This window comes from Triticum dicoccoides, chromosome 7B (genome assembly GCF_002162155.2).
Source record: "Triticum dicoccoides isolate Atlit2015 ecotype Zavitan chromosome 7B, WEW_v2.0, whole genome shotgun sequence".
Taxonomy (NCBI): domain Eukaryota; kingdom Viridiplantae; phylum Streptophyta; class Magnoliopsida; order Poales; family Poaceae; genus Triticum; species Triticum dicoccoides.
In genome coordinates this window covers 35,750,730-35,766,143 of record NC_041393.1, presented here as the reverse complement: position 1 = coordinate 35,766,143, position 15,414 = coordinate 35,750,730, and positions in this window count along the sequence as shown.

Sequence of the window (15,414 nt, the reverse complement as noted above, 5' to 3'; positions counted from 1 at the left end):
GTTCGAGAAAATTCGCAAGTTTTCGGATGAAGAAGTTCGTAAAGCTCTGGCAAGGAACAATCACAGGATAATCCAGCCCGGAAAAGTCTTGAGCAGAGTTGTAGCCAGGGGTAAAACAATTCGCCAGACAGTCTTTGGATCTGATAGTATAATATTCCAAGATAAGTCGCCGCCGCTTGTGGACCAATCATGAGCCGCCAAGAACGTCGTTCTCCACTGCTTCTTGTTTTTTGCTGACGCGTCGAGTCCAGATACATTGATCGAGTGCAGGTTGACCGAGTCAGAAGAAAATACCAACTGTGTGACCATAGGATAAGTCTGAATCGGGCCATCAACTTATGAATCGGAGATCAGTCAAATTACAGCTATCTGCCGTGACTCCGAGTCACCGTGGTCGGCTGCTCCTCTGCTCCAGGCCTTGCATGCACCCTCTTCTCCACCGAACCGCCCTCGGGCCATCTCCACGGTGCTCCCTATCCCGGATCAATCGATCGCTTCAGTGCAGTGTGCCCACGGCTGCGGTGTGCCCCGCACCGGCCCCTTCACAATCTGCCGCCGGATGCCAAACTGTCGTCGAGCCGTCACCACTCTCCTCGTCCGGTTTACCTCGACCACGTGACGAGTTGTTGTTGCTATGCTGGAGCTCTCACACTTGGGCACGCCCGCTCCTCTAACCTGCGTCGTGGCTGACCGCGGTCCCTCGCCATGGTTTCCCTTTGAGTCACCATTGTGGGCCGCCCATCTCCGCAGTCAAACTGCCGGTCCTCGGCCAAGCCGCTTCGCTGTTGCTTCTTCCGTCGCGAGTCCGCGGCGCGCGATCCGCCTCTACCCATGAGCCACCTTCTACTGCGGCCACGCCACCGACCTTGACCCGCCGCTGCCGCTGCATCGCTGGTCCTCGTCCTGGCACTCGCCTCCCCTCACCTCCTCTATCGGGTCACTGCTTGCTTCGAGCTGCTGCGAGCCGGCCCTGCCCCTCCTAGTCAGCACCTACACCAGAGAGACGTCGTCTGCCTTGGACCGCCGCACGGACCGCAACCCGAAGCCAGCCACGGCCTCGACGTCCACCTCTGCTGCTTCACCGGGTCACGGCCGCGATTGTTGTCCATCACCTTCAAACTGGCTGTTTTCTGAATCGTCAACCTTCAACTCCGTCCAATGTTTTGAGTCGCCGCCGCGGACTTCACCGTTGGCTTGCTGCGGTCCTGTGCTACTACTGCAGCCCGTTTCGACATCTCAAGTCGCCGCCGCCGAGCCGTGATCGTGACCCTGCGTTGTCGTGTCTGCAGCAGGCGCGCTGCGCCAGCCGCCTCACCTTTGCTAGGGGTGAACTACCTACTGCTGCTCTGATGAAACGCTCGCCACAGATAAACCACTGTTGCTTGAGTCGCCTTTGAAGCTGCCTAGCTGGATCAACTTTACTCCGAGCCGACGCCACTGTTGCGATTTAGGCCTTCACCTCACCTCCATCTGCACTGCGCACTTGCGCTGAGCCGGCCACGGCCTCTTGCTTCCAACCTGTCGTCGCGGGCGCGTGTTGAACCGCCGCAGCTCGATTATTGTCGCCAGGTCGACCCCGCCCTATTACCACTGCGGTCTCCCATCGCCTCCGGTCCGGGCGTTGACGTTGCGCCCTGGTCGTTCGACTCGCCGGTGCTTCTTCGGCTGCACCGCGAGCAGCTTTGTTGGGGATATAACTATTTGTGTAAGCCGCCCAGGAGGGGCCGGGTTACGCAAAGAGGACTCACTAGAAATAAACCCAAGACCAATCATGAAGATGGCGGTTCAATAAAGGGCTTAAAGCCCACAGGCGACTTAAGGCTGTTGTAGTAAACCGCCATAATGGCATGACTTGTATCATAAGGTAGATTTAACTAGTCGCTGAGCCGGACACTGTTTATAAGCCGGCCGGGACTCTGTAGGCCATAGGGCATCAACCCGTGTATATAAGAGGACGACCTGCTGGCGGCTTAGGGCAAGAAACAACTCATCGAGAGCCGGGCATAGCGTATCTCACTCCCTGGTCATCGAAACATCAATACCAACCCAACTAGACATAGGCCTACCTTCACCGTAAGGGGCCGAAATAGTATAAACCTCTCGTGTCATTTGTCCCGATTAACCCCTTCAAGCTTCCTAGTTACGATGGCTCCACAACAAAGTCCTTTCACGAGGACATCTGACGTGACAATTCCACGACAGTTGGCGCCCACCGTGGGGCCAGCGCATGGTGGATTTGAGTTCTTGAAGGGCAACTTCGAAGGGCTCAAGGGATACGTAGTGGGCCGGATGACCAAGAGCCATCGCAGCAAGATCTACATCAACGACGAAGGCTGGGGCCCCGACGCCGGCTCAATTGAGTATGGGTACCGGGTCCCCTTCGGTGGAATCCACGTCTTCATCGGCCAGATCGGAGAGCCGGGCCCTAAGCCGGACAGCTGCACCGACCTCATCGAGACGGCTCAGCGTGCGAGAAAGACCCGAGCTCAACCCGTCATTAAGCGTGCTTTCGTAGGCTGCATCCATGGAGAGGAACTTTCTGAAGGATCTGAAGACGGTGGTGAGACGGCCGTCCTCTCAGACGGTGATTCGTCCGCCGGTTCAACAGATTCGTTGTACCAGGTGCAAGACGGCGTGCTCGGGGGCTATTCTCATGGCACCAGTATTCCGGACCCCTGTGAGCCGCCAAGATGGGTAGGAGTCTTCATGGCTGGGACTCAACCTGGTTCAAATTCCACAGCTGTTGTAGCAATAACGTCCGGGACAGGAGTGGCCGAGGCAGGAGGCCCTGTGCGCCCGCCGGCTCAGGTGCTGATAGACCTCATGGACAAGCTTACGGTCCTGTTAACCGCCACGGTTATCCCTGCAAACAAGGATGAGCATGACGCGGAGGTGGCACGGGTGCGTGAGGAAATAGCTCAAGCCAAGGAGGCCTTAGCAGCTGAGGACACCAGGTTAGCCACGGAGCGGGCGGCTCTAGATGCCTGGGCACAGCGGCTACAATCCGAAGCTTACCAGCTCACGACGAGCTTAAATGCGTCCAACAAGGTGATGACGAGGAGACATCAGAAAACCCAGTCCCGTCTACCTCCGAACTACGACCCACGAGTTCTTTTTGCTACACCCGGAGCTAGCCCAAGTAACCCGCCTGAGACCAACCAGTTTATGACAGCTGGAGCAGGAGGACCAGTTCAGCCTCGAGAGATGCCACCTCCTCATATGAGCATGGCACCACCGCGTTATGCGCCGGTACCGCCGGGTCACTTTTCCAATCCCATGGAGAACTTAATCGCGGCTTCGACGCGTTTGGCGGCTCTTCCCATAGACGGTGATGACCCGACAGCGGTGGAGACCCGGAGGGTCAGAGAACTTCTCCAGACGGCCTTGGCTCAGCAAGAGACCTATTCCTACAGCCGGGACAGGATTCATTCAACCCCTCCGCCTTGGTTAGCACCGCCTCGTCAGAACCAGAGCCCGAGTTACAGCAGGCACATGGAGTCTGAAGCTTTGTCAAGCAACGCCCAACGCCATATCCAACCCGGTGGCTATAGCCCGGTGCAAGACCGAGTATGTCAGGAGAATGAGCGGGCGGCTCAGCTGGCGGCTCAACCGGCGGCTCATCAGGATTTCCCGGAGTATCCAACGACTTCAGTTGAGACGGGAGTAGCTACTAGAACCGGTGGTGTTCCCTGTTTGGTACCGGCATTGCATAACGTGCGTCTACCCAAGGATTTCAAGGGACTATTGGGGAACGTAGTAATTTCAAAAAAATTCCTACGTACACGCAAGATCATGGTGATGGCATAGCAACGAGAGGGGAGAGTGTCCGTCCACGTACCCTCGTAGACCGTAAGCGGAAGCGTTATGACAACGCGGTTGATGTAGTCGTACGTCTTCACGATCCAACTAATCCAAGCACCGAACATACGGCACCTCCGAGTTCAGCACACGTTCAGCTCGATGACGATCCCCAGGCTCCGATCCAGCAAAGCTTCGGGGATGAGTTCCATCAGCACGACGGCGTGGTGACGATGATGATGCTCTACCGGCGCAGGGCTTCGCCTAAACTCCGCGACGATATGACCGAGGTGGAATATGATGGAGGGGGGCACCGCACACGGCTAAGGAACGATCCGTAGATCAACTTCTGTGTCATGGGGTGCCCCCTGCCCCCGTATATAAAGGAGCAAGGGGGGAGGAGGCCGGCCCTAGTAGGGGGCGCGCCAAGTGTGGAGTCCTACTAGGACTCCCTAGTCCTAGTAGGATTCCACCTCCCTTGTTGGAGTAGGAGAAGGGGAAAGAGGGGGAGAGGAAGAAGGAAAGGGGGGCTACGCCCCTTGTCCAATTCGGACCAGAGGGGGGGCGCAGGCCTCCTTCCTTTTGGCCTCTCTCCTCTATTCCCGTATGGCCCAATAAGGCCCATATACTCCCCGGCGAATTCCCGTAACTCTCCGGTACTCCGAAAAATACCCGAATCACTCGGAACCTTTCCGAACTCCGAATATAGTCGTCCAATATATCAATCTTTACATCTCGACCATTTTGAGACTCCTCATCATGTCCCCGATCTCATCCGGGACTCCAAACTCCTTCGGTACATCAAAACTCATAAACTCATAATATAACTGTCATCGAAACCTTAAGCGTGCGGACCCTACGGGTTCGAGAACTATGTAGACATGACCTAGAACTATTCTCGGTCAATAACCAATAGCGGAACCTGGATGCCCATATTGGCCCCTACATATTCTACGAAGATCTTTATCGGTCAAACCGCATAACAACATACGTTGTTCCCTTTGTCATCGGTATGTTACTTGCCCGAGATTCGATCGTCGGTATCCAATACCTAGTTCAATATCGTTACCGACAAGTCTCTTTACTCGTTATGTAATGCATCATTCCGTAACCAACTCATTGGTCACATTGCTTGCAAGGCTTATAGTGATGTGCATTACCGAGAGGGCCCAGAGATACCTCTCCGATAATCGGAGTGACAAAACCTAATCTCGAAATACGCCAACTCAACATGTACCTTCGGAGACACCTGTAGTACTCCTTTATAATCACCCAGTTACGTTGTGACGTTTGGTAGTACCCAAAGTGTTCCTCCGGTAAACGGGACTTACATAATTCTCATAGTTACAGGAACATGTATAAGTCATGAAGAAAGCAATAGCAACATACTAAACGATCAAGTGCTAGGCTAACGGAATGGGTCATGTCAATCACATCATTCTCCTAATGATGTGATCCCATTAATCAAATGACAACTCTTTTGTCCATGGCTAGGAAACATAACCATCTTTGATAAACGAGCTAGTCAAGTAGAGGCATACTAGTGACACTATGTTTGTCTATGTATTCACACATGTATTATGTTTCCGGTTAATACAATTCTAGCATGAATAATAAACATTTATCATGAAATAAGGTTATTCTATGTCCACAATGCTCTGCATGGAGCTACTCTAGCTAATTGCTCCCACTTTCAATATGTATCCAGATTGAGACTTAGAGTCATCTGGATTGGTGTAAAAGCTTGCATCGTTGTAACTTTTACGACGGGCTCTCACTACAAGAAATATGTCAACTTATGACCTTCTGTCAGTGACCCTCGAAGAATTGGTCATAAATTTCTGACCATTTTAGATCAATTGGTCAAAAGCTGTTCAGGGGGCTTCAAACCCTAAACCATTGCGACCATTTTGGTTAGAAAGGTCGTAATTTCCTTACACGAAATGGTCACAAAGCAAACAGTGCTAGTCCGCTGCCTTATTTCTACTTGTTAATGACCAATATAGATGGTCATAACCTTGTAGATTGTGGTGGGTTGTGATGACTAGGCGCCATCTCATCAGTTTTGCCTATGTGTCATGTCCATGTGGCAGTTTTTGCCCTAGGTTGTGAAGCAACCTATATTTATATCATTTCCAAAATTCCCAAAAAAATCTCATAAATTCTTTGGGTCATATCTTCATCAAATATGTAAAAATCCTTCCTTGCCTAGTTCAAAACTAATTCAACAATATTCATTTTCCTATTATGTTCACAACAACACTTTATGAAGGAAGTGCTATTTATATATTCTTGATTGCCCTACGAATTTTTGGGCACTCTTTCCTATTATGTTCTACAGGACGGCGGTTCGACCCGCAATGTTGTATGGCGCGGAGTGTTGGCCGACTAAAAGGCGACATGTTCAACAGTTAGATGTGGCGGAGATGCGTATGTTGAGATGGATGTGTGGCCACACGAGGAAGGATCGAGTCCGGAATGATGATATACGAGATAGAGTTGGGGTAGCACCAATTGAGGAGAAGCTTGTCCAACATCGTTTGAGATGGTTTGGGCATATTCAGCGCAGGCCTCCAGAAGCTCCAGTGCATAGCGGACGGCTAAAGCGTGCGGAGAATGTCAAGAGAGGGCGGGGTCGACCGATTTTGACATGGGAGGAGTCCGTTAAGAGAGACCTGAAGGATTGGAGTATCGACAAAGAGCTAGCTATGGACAGGGGTGCGTGGAAGCTTGCTATCCATGTGCCAGAGCCATGAGTTGGTTGCGAGATCTTATGGGTTTCACCTCTAGCCTACCCCAACTTGTTTGGGACCAAAGGCTTTTTTGTTGTTGTTGTTGTTGTTGTTGTTGTTTCCTATCCAAATCATTACCGCATGACATAATTCAGCTCCATTTGCCTAGCAAATCTTCCTCGGCAAATTTCCAAAGTTTTTGTCCACCTAGAAGCATTGTGAAGGAAGTACCTTTTTTATATCTCTAAATGACATGAAATTTATACAGTTTCTTCATATGCCCAAATTATCACCCTCCTCCAAATTGCAGCTCAGTCAAATCATCTATGTGAGCCCAGGTTCAATTTATATTTTATGGCCAAATTGGCACGTTGCAAAGCAAGTGTTATATAGACCCCTCCTATTACCCTCAAACTTTTCGGGCACTCTTCCATACCCAAATCATTGCCACATGATAATATTCAGCTCAATTTTCCTAGTAAATCTTTCTCGGGAAATTTCCAAAGTTTCTACCTCGAGAGAAGCTTTGTGAAGTAAGTACTAGCTAGGCTTACCCAAATGATCTGAAAATTGACCAGCGCATGACCATACCTAAGTAACTTACCTACACCAATTTTGAGCTCATTTCATTCATCCAATCTCTCTCACTAGTTTTCCCAAGTTTCTGTCCATAGAAGAGCATTGTGAAGGAAGTACTACTTTGGCATGTCTAAATGGTATCAATTTTCTACAATGCTTTCCTATGCCCAAATAACCATCCTCCACAACATTTCAGCTCAATCCATTCATTATTTTGAGCCCAGCTTCAACATTCATATTTTTGTCCAGCGTGGTACTTTGCAAAGCAAGTACCACCTAGATCCTCCTTTTGAGCTAAAAAATTGTGAAGACATTCTCCTTAGTAGATGATCATCCTCAGCCAAAACTCACGCCCATTGGCCATGTGCATTTCCCGTACCGCTAATCAAACACTTGGCTGCTAATTCATGTTTGAGCATCGATCGGTCTTCTCGTGAGAATCTTATGTTGTAATTTTCTTCCTAGCACCAACCTGGGGATTGCCCAACCTACTAGACATGCCTAAGCCGCCCAGAACACATGGCAACATTACGGTCACGCGGTGACCACGCGACGGGCATGCGAGTTTACGCGCTCTAGAGTTGAGGCCCTCGGCCACCGCCCAAACCTTGATGTATCGCCAACAAACCATGTATTTATAATTAAATAGGTCCTTATGTACCTAGAAATGATTTTTGGAAAAAATAAATAGCAAACTATGAGGCAGCTGTAGTTCAAATTTGACCCGCTTCCAACTGAATCGGCGGAAATTTGTCTTTTTCACGAGAGGTGGATCAAATTTTTTTACACCCAACCATTTTGTCAATTGTGCATTAAATATGGCCTGGTATTTTATAAAAATGATTTGGTCCAATTTTGCAACAATTATTTGGTAGTTCCTTCACAAAAAAACCTCCTTTCGGGCACTCGAAAAATGGAAAATGGTTTTTTCGTCCAACGAAAATGAAAACTTCCTTAGGCAACATTGTTTGCCATTCCAATATGCACCCTTGTGCACAATATGAGATCATTTGAACAAACTATGCCATGAATGTGGCCATAAGATTGATCATTTGGCTTGAAAGCCATTGATCTCCACACATGATAGCTCGTTTCTGAGAACACTTTTTTAAAATAATTGCCGTATTACAAGTTTGTTATTTTTCCTAGGAACTTGGCCACATATGATGACACAATGCGAAGGTTTCCCAATTTTTTGATTTTTTTTGAATTTTTTATACCCATTTCAAAATGCGGTCAAAACGGCGGGAATGACCGTTCCTAGCTAGTGGTTGAATCTTGGAATTTTTTTGGTGTTTGTCTGATTAAATAGGTCCTTATGTACCTAGAAATGATTTTTGGAAAAAATAAATAGCAAACTATGAGGCAGCTGCAGTTCAAATTTGACCCGCTTCCAACTGAATCGGCGGAAATTTGTCTTTTTCACGAGAGGTGGATCAAATTTTTTTACACCCAACCATTTTTTCAATTGTGCATTAAATATGGCCTAGTATTTGATAAAAATGATTTGGTCCAATTTTGCAACAATTATTTGGTAGTTCCTTCACAAAAAAACCTCCTTTCGGGCACTCGAAAAATGGAAAATGGTTTTTTCGTCCAACGAAAATGAAAACTTCCTTAGGCAATATTTTTTGCCATTCCAATATGCACCCTTGTGCACAATATGAGATCATTTGAACAAACTATGCCATGAATGTGGCCATAAGATTGATCATTTGGCTTGAAAGCCATGAATCTTCACACATGATAGCTCATTTCTTGGAACACTTTTTTAAAATAATTGTTGTATGACAAGTTTGTTATTTTTCCTGGGAACTTGGCCATATATAATGACACAATGCGAAGGTTTCCCAATTTTTTGATTTTTTTTGAATTTTTTATGCCCGTTTCAAAATGCGGTCAAAACGGCGGGAATGACCGTTCCTAACTAGTGGTTGAATCTTGGAATTTTCTTAGTGTTTCTCTGATTAAATAGATACTTATGTACCTAGAAATGATTTTTGGAAAAAATAAATAGCAAACTATGAGGCAGCTGCAGTTCAAATTTGACCCGCTTCCAGCTGAATCGGCGGGAATTTGTCTTTTTCACGAGAGGTGGATCAAAACTTTTTACACCCAACCATTTTGTCAATTGTGCATTAAATATGACCTTGTATTTTAGAAAAATGATTTGCAACAATTATTTGGGAGGTCCTTCACAAAAAAACCTCCTTTTGGGCACTCGAAAAATGGAAAATGGTTCTTTTGCAAATAAAATGAAAGCTCTATTTGAAAACATTGTTTGCCATTTCAAGATGCACACCACACTTATGCAAAATACGAGATCATTTTGATATGCCATTGTTATATTTTTTATAAGAAATCAAAGTTTTGGGTCCAAAATTTTGAGATTCAAGCGCGAGATAGCTGGCCAATCAGACACGAGGAACTGCCTTCACGCGGATCACCAAATTGGACGCAGTCTGAGCCGTCCATCGCGCACCCATCCAGCGGTGGAGCTTGTGCCGAGAAAAAAAACCCTAACCCACGCACCCACCCACCCTCCCCTCGATCCCAGAACCGATCCGCCCACTCACCCTCCCCCTCCCCTCGATCCCCAGATCCCACCTCGCCGCCGCTTGACTATTGCTCGCCGTCCCGCCCCTCCTCCCTGCAGAGGCGCCGCGCTCCGATGATGGCGTGGGCGGAGGATGAGGCCATCAGCCCCACGTCGCCTCGGCAGGGCTACACATCTTGGAGCGGATCGGCCGCGACGCCGCCACGCAGCCCGACCTGGAGGAGGCGCTCGAGGCCTCGCGCTACGCCTCCCACCCCTACTCCTCGCACCCCGCGAAGCTGCACGAGCCCCTCTCCATCTCTCTCTCCTTCCTGGAGATGAGAGAGGCTCGGCTGCTCCTTGTAGGTTGGTGGTGAGGAGCAAGGGGGCCGAGAAGTCGGCCGCCAACGGGAAGAAGGGCAAGGCCGGCAAGGTTAGCCTCCTCCCCCTCCTCCTCTTCCACCTCGCCTTCACCATCCCCGCACGGCACTCATGAGTTGTCACTCCAGATCCATGGATCGCTAGTCAGGAGTTGCGCCCCTCTCAATCGTCGCCGTCACAGAGTTCTTTGTTCAACTTCATCTGGGTTCTAGTGATTAAATTTAACCTGCAGACTTCTTTGTTCGCAGACAAGCAGGGTTTCTTCCTGCCAGTAGCGATGTTGGAAAAGATCGGGTTGCCGCCCAAGCCGTCGATGCGAGGGGCGGCCTGGGTGCTGGATGCCTCCAACTGCCAGGGTTGTGTTGCTCAGTTCTCCTTGTTTACATGGAAGGTAATCAATCTCGTGATCTCTAGCCTCGTGATGATGATGTGAAGCATAACGTACTCTGCCATAATCCAACCGGGCACAATAATCCAGTTCGTACCAATTTCAGTTGCATTTCATGGGAATCCCCTTCACTTTTGGACCACTGCTTCACACTACTTGTAATATTCAAAGAAAGCCTACTCATTACTTGGATAAATTCTCGCCTCTGCCTGTGCTGTCATGACTATGCAGAACCAAGAATTAGCAGTTTTAATAGGTTGAACTGTGGGCTTGCACCGTGTGCTTGCAAGGGGGTTAGATGAGGTGTTGACACACATCTCAGCCTATTAGTACTCGATCGGATCACAGCCCCAAAAAAGTACAGAACCACTACATGCTGCAAGCTTCACGCCTTTTAGTTCCATGCACTGCAATTATGTCGAGGAGGATGAGGTCATTCCCATGAGCTTGTGCAGAGGGGGAAAACTAAGTTGGTGCACATTCTCACTGGAACGACCTCAATGTATGTCGACTGATAATCTCTTTTAGTCCTAGCAGTGAAAGTTAATAATTGCTCTGTTTCATGCCTAATAAAAAAAGTTGTACTGCATGTTTGTTTTATGCTATCTGAATCTACATTGCCAAAGATGGTTGGACCAGGAGTTGTGTTAAACTTTGGTGTATTTAATATGTAGCATCATTGCCAAAGATGTGTATGGAGATGGTTAGTTGGCCAATGTATATGATTGTATTCACTTTGTACAGCTGCTCCACAACTTTTCTTATGTTGCAGTATCTGTGTATTCACTCTGTTGCCACTGAACATTGCAATCATTCAATTATTCTACTCTGTTTGTCTTGTTCACTCTGTTGCCACTGAATCTGTTGCTCTTCTTGTGCAAAAAAAATTAGTGCTGCTAGTCAGAATGAAGTTGCATGTAGGCAACTCTTGTTCTAGATTTCTCTGGACTATGATTGTAATGGATGGAATGAAACTTAAATCATGACGTCTTGTTGCTCATTTGAACTGGTGCTACCATGAGTTTTGTTGTGATTTCTGTGTCCTGATCTGGTATGGGGTTCAAATTGCAGATTGGCAAGGCCGGTGGTGAGAAGTGGAAGTCCCAAGTGATGTTGTAAGTTGCCCGTCTCCCCTCCCCCTCTCTGTTACTGCTCGATTCTGTGCTAGTCACTTCCTTCTTTCTTCAGTGTTTGCTCGGTGTCATGATGAAAATGTGATCGTACCTGTGTTGGTTTACTTGTTTCCGTGTCAGTTTGGCTAGTGCTCCACCCAGTTTTTCAGTTAGAATTCAAATTCAGTAGCTATGCAATGGCTGATCTACTACCTGCGCTCAATTCGGTCGTATAAATCAAATATGATTACTGCTAGCTATGGAGGGGCTTTTTTCTCGAGCAATCAGTCAGTAGGAGGGGCTTTTTTGCTGCTTGTTTTTGCTTCAGTTGGGTACATGAATCTCTGGTTATAAGGATTTCAGAGCCACGACTTGTTCTGAATCTCTGGTTGTTTCATGATGCTAGTCCGCACTTACAATATATTTTCCTAAGGTGATGCATGCATGATTAGTACCAGTGTGAGATGTCGATTCATGTATCTGTGTTTGGTGCGACATTCATATATCCATACATTGGGATGTTGGGATACTTGGATTCCTATTTTGTCTCTTGTAGCATCGAATGCTAGTCTTTGTTTTACTAAATTCATCAGATAGTTAACTCACTGTGAGATGTCCACTCTTGTTTTGTTAACAAACATGAACTGTTAAGTCATCTATTCTTGGCTGTTGCTTTTGTTCAGTATATATGTCTACTTTCTGATTTGTAAGCATAGGTGGTTATAGGTTGCTGTGATGAATATTTGTACAGTTGTTTGCATATTTGAAAGATACATGACATGTTCCTATTCTACATCTGTTTGCATGTTCCTATTGCACTGATCATCACTATTGGTAAATGCTATTGCCTGATATAATAGAAGTATGAGCAGTCAACCATTGTACAACTGTTTGCATATGTTTTTTTATAAATGATGATTGTGAAAGATGTTCACATGTTAATTTTTGTTGACTAAATTCTCTTATGCGCTTGACTTGGCTTGACCCAGAACAGCAGCATCCTTGATGCGTACTGACCTTCACCTTGTTTTTTCTCTCGCAGGCTCGAAGGAGGCAGTATGCAAGGCACCTCCTGATGGATATTGCTTGCTGGCTTCTGCTTTTTGAATGCCTGTATTACCACAGCTTGTGCCGCTATTCCAAAAGTTATGTATTTGTGAACATAGGAGATAAGTTATTGATATGTGTTCGTCTGTCTAATGTTATGCGAGATAAAGTTGTGTGAGAAAGTTTTCTATACTTTTGTTATTATTGTGGGAAAGAAGTACTATTACTATACTGATTTGAGAATATTGGCTGTAAATAAAAGAGGGCTTGGCCCACTATTGGATTGTAAAAAGGCCATGTCCAGAATTTATATTGCACTCAATACTTGGGCTCTAAAAAGGCCATGGCCCAAACTATGTTGGACTTGTTTCTAAAAAGAGCAATATAACTTTCAGATTCTAAAAAGGTTGAGGCCCAAAAAAATGGATTGTAAAAGACTGCATCTCAGAAAAAAAAATCCTAATTGTTCGGCCAGGCCCATTTAGCCAATCAAAGCATAGAGGAAAAGAATATAAATGGGCTGAATTAATGGGCTCGGCCCATATAAACACCGAATTGGACCGGGATGAATCTTTTGCCACGTCAGATTGCCACGCTGGATGCCTACGTGGCCTGGGGAGGTTGCTAGTGACCAAAACGCCACAGTAGACGTATTTTGGTCATAAACGTTTGCGACCATTCCAAAAGAAAGGTCGCTATAGTCAGTTTACGACGCCCAGCTTTTGACCTTATGTTTTTGGTCACAAAAAGGTCATAAATGGAAATTTGTGACCTTTCAGTGGCCAATAGTGGTGGTCATAAGTTGACATATTTCTTGTAGTGTCTTTTATCACCTCCATAATCGAGAAACGTCTCCTTAGTCCTCACTAAGGATATTCTTGACCCATGTCCAGTGATCTACTTATTAGATCAAAATTGTATTCCTTTGCCAAACACAGAGCAAGGTATACAATAGGTCTGGTTCACAGCATAGCATACTTTATAGTACCTATGACTGAGGCATAGGGAATGACTTTTCATTCTCTTTCTATTTTCTGCAATGGTCGGGTCTTGAGTCTTACTCAACTTCACACCTTGTAACACAGGCAAGAACTCCTTCTTTAACTGTTCCATTTTGAACTATTTCAAAAATTTATCAAGGTATGTACTCATTGAAAAATCTTATCAAGCGTCTTGATCTATCTATATAGATCTTGATGCTCAATGTGTAAGCAGCTTCACCGAGGTCTTGCTTTGAAAACTCTTATTCAAGTATCCTTTCATGCTATCCAGAATTTCCATATCATTTCCAATTAACAATATGTCATCCACATATAATATTAGAAATGCTACAGAGCTCCCACTCACTTTCTTGTAAATACAGGTTTCTTGAAAAGTCTGTATAAAACCATATGCTTTGATCAACTCATCAAAGCGTATATTCCAACTCCGAGATGCCTGCACCAGTCCATTGATGGATTGCTGGAGCTTTGCACACTTTGTTAGCATCTTTAGGATTGACAAAAACTTTCTGGTTGCATCATATACAACTCTTCTTTAATAAATCCATTAAGGAATGCAGTTTTGACATCCATTTGCCAGATTTCATAAAATGTGGCAATTGCTAACATGATTCAGACAGACTTAAGCTTCGATACGAGTGAGAAAATCTCATCGTATTCAACACCTTGAACTTGTTTGAAAACATTTCGCAACAAGTCGAGCTTAGTAGATAGTAACACTACTATCAATGTCCGTCTTCCTCTTGAAGATCCATTTATTTAACATGGCTTACTGATCATCGAGCAAGTCAATCAAAGTCCATACTTTGTTCTCATACATGGATCATATCTCAGATTTTATGGCCTCAAGCCATTTCGTGGAATCTGGGCTCATCATCGCTTCCTCATAGTTCGTAGGTTCATCATGGTCTAGTAACATGACTTCCAGAACAGGATTACCGTACCACTCTGGTGCGGATCTTACTCTGGAAGACCTACGAGGTTCTGTAGTAACTTAATTTGAAGTTTCATGATCATCATCATTAACTTCCTCACTAATTGGTGTAGTAGTCACAGGAACAGATTTCTGTGATGAACTATTTTCCAATAAGGGAGCAGGTACAGTTACCTCATCAAGTTCTACTTTCCTCCCACTCACTTCTTTCGAGAGAAACTCCTTCTCTAGAAAGGATCCATTCTTAGCAATGAATAGCTTGCCTTCCGATCTGTGATAGAAGGTGTACCCAATAGTTAACTTTGGGTATTCTATGAAGACGCACTTCTCCGATTTGGGTTTGAGCTTATCAGGTTGAAACTTTTTTCATATAAGCATCGCAACTCCAAACTTTAAGAAATGACAGCTTAGATTTACTGCTAAACCATAGTTCATACGGTGTCGTCTCAACGGATTTAGATGGTGCCCTTTTAAACGTGAATGCAGCTGTCTCTAATGCACAACCGCAAAACGATAGTGGCAAAACCGATAAGAGACATCATAGATCGCACCATATCCAATAAAGTGCGGTTACGACGTTCGGACACACCATAACGAGATCACACCATATCCAATAAAGTGCGGTTACGATGTTCGGACACACCATAACGTTGTGGTGTTCCAGGTGGCGTGAGCTGTGAAACTATTACACATTGTTTTAACTGAAGACCAAACTCGTAACTCTTATCCAATAAAGTGCGGTTACGACGTTCGGACACACCATAACGTTGTGGTGTTCCAGGTGGCGTGAGCTATGAAACTATTCCACATCTGTTTTAACTGAAGACCAAACTCGTAACTCAAATATTCGTCTCCGCGATCAGATCATAGAAACTTTATTTTCTTGTTACGATGATTTTTCCACTT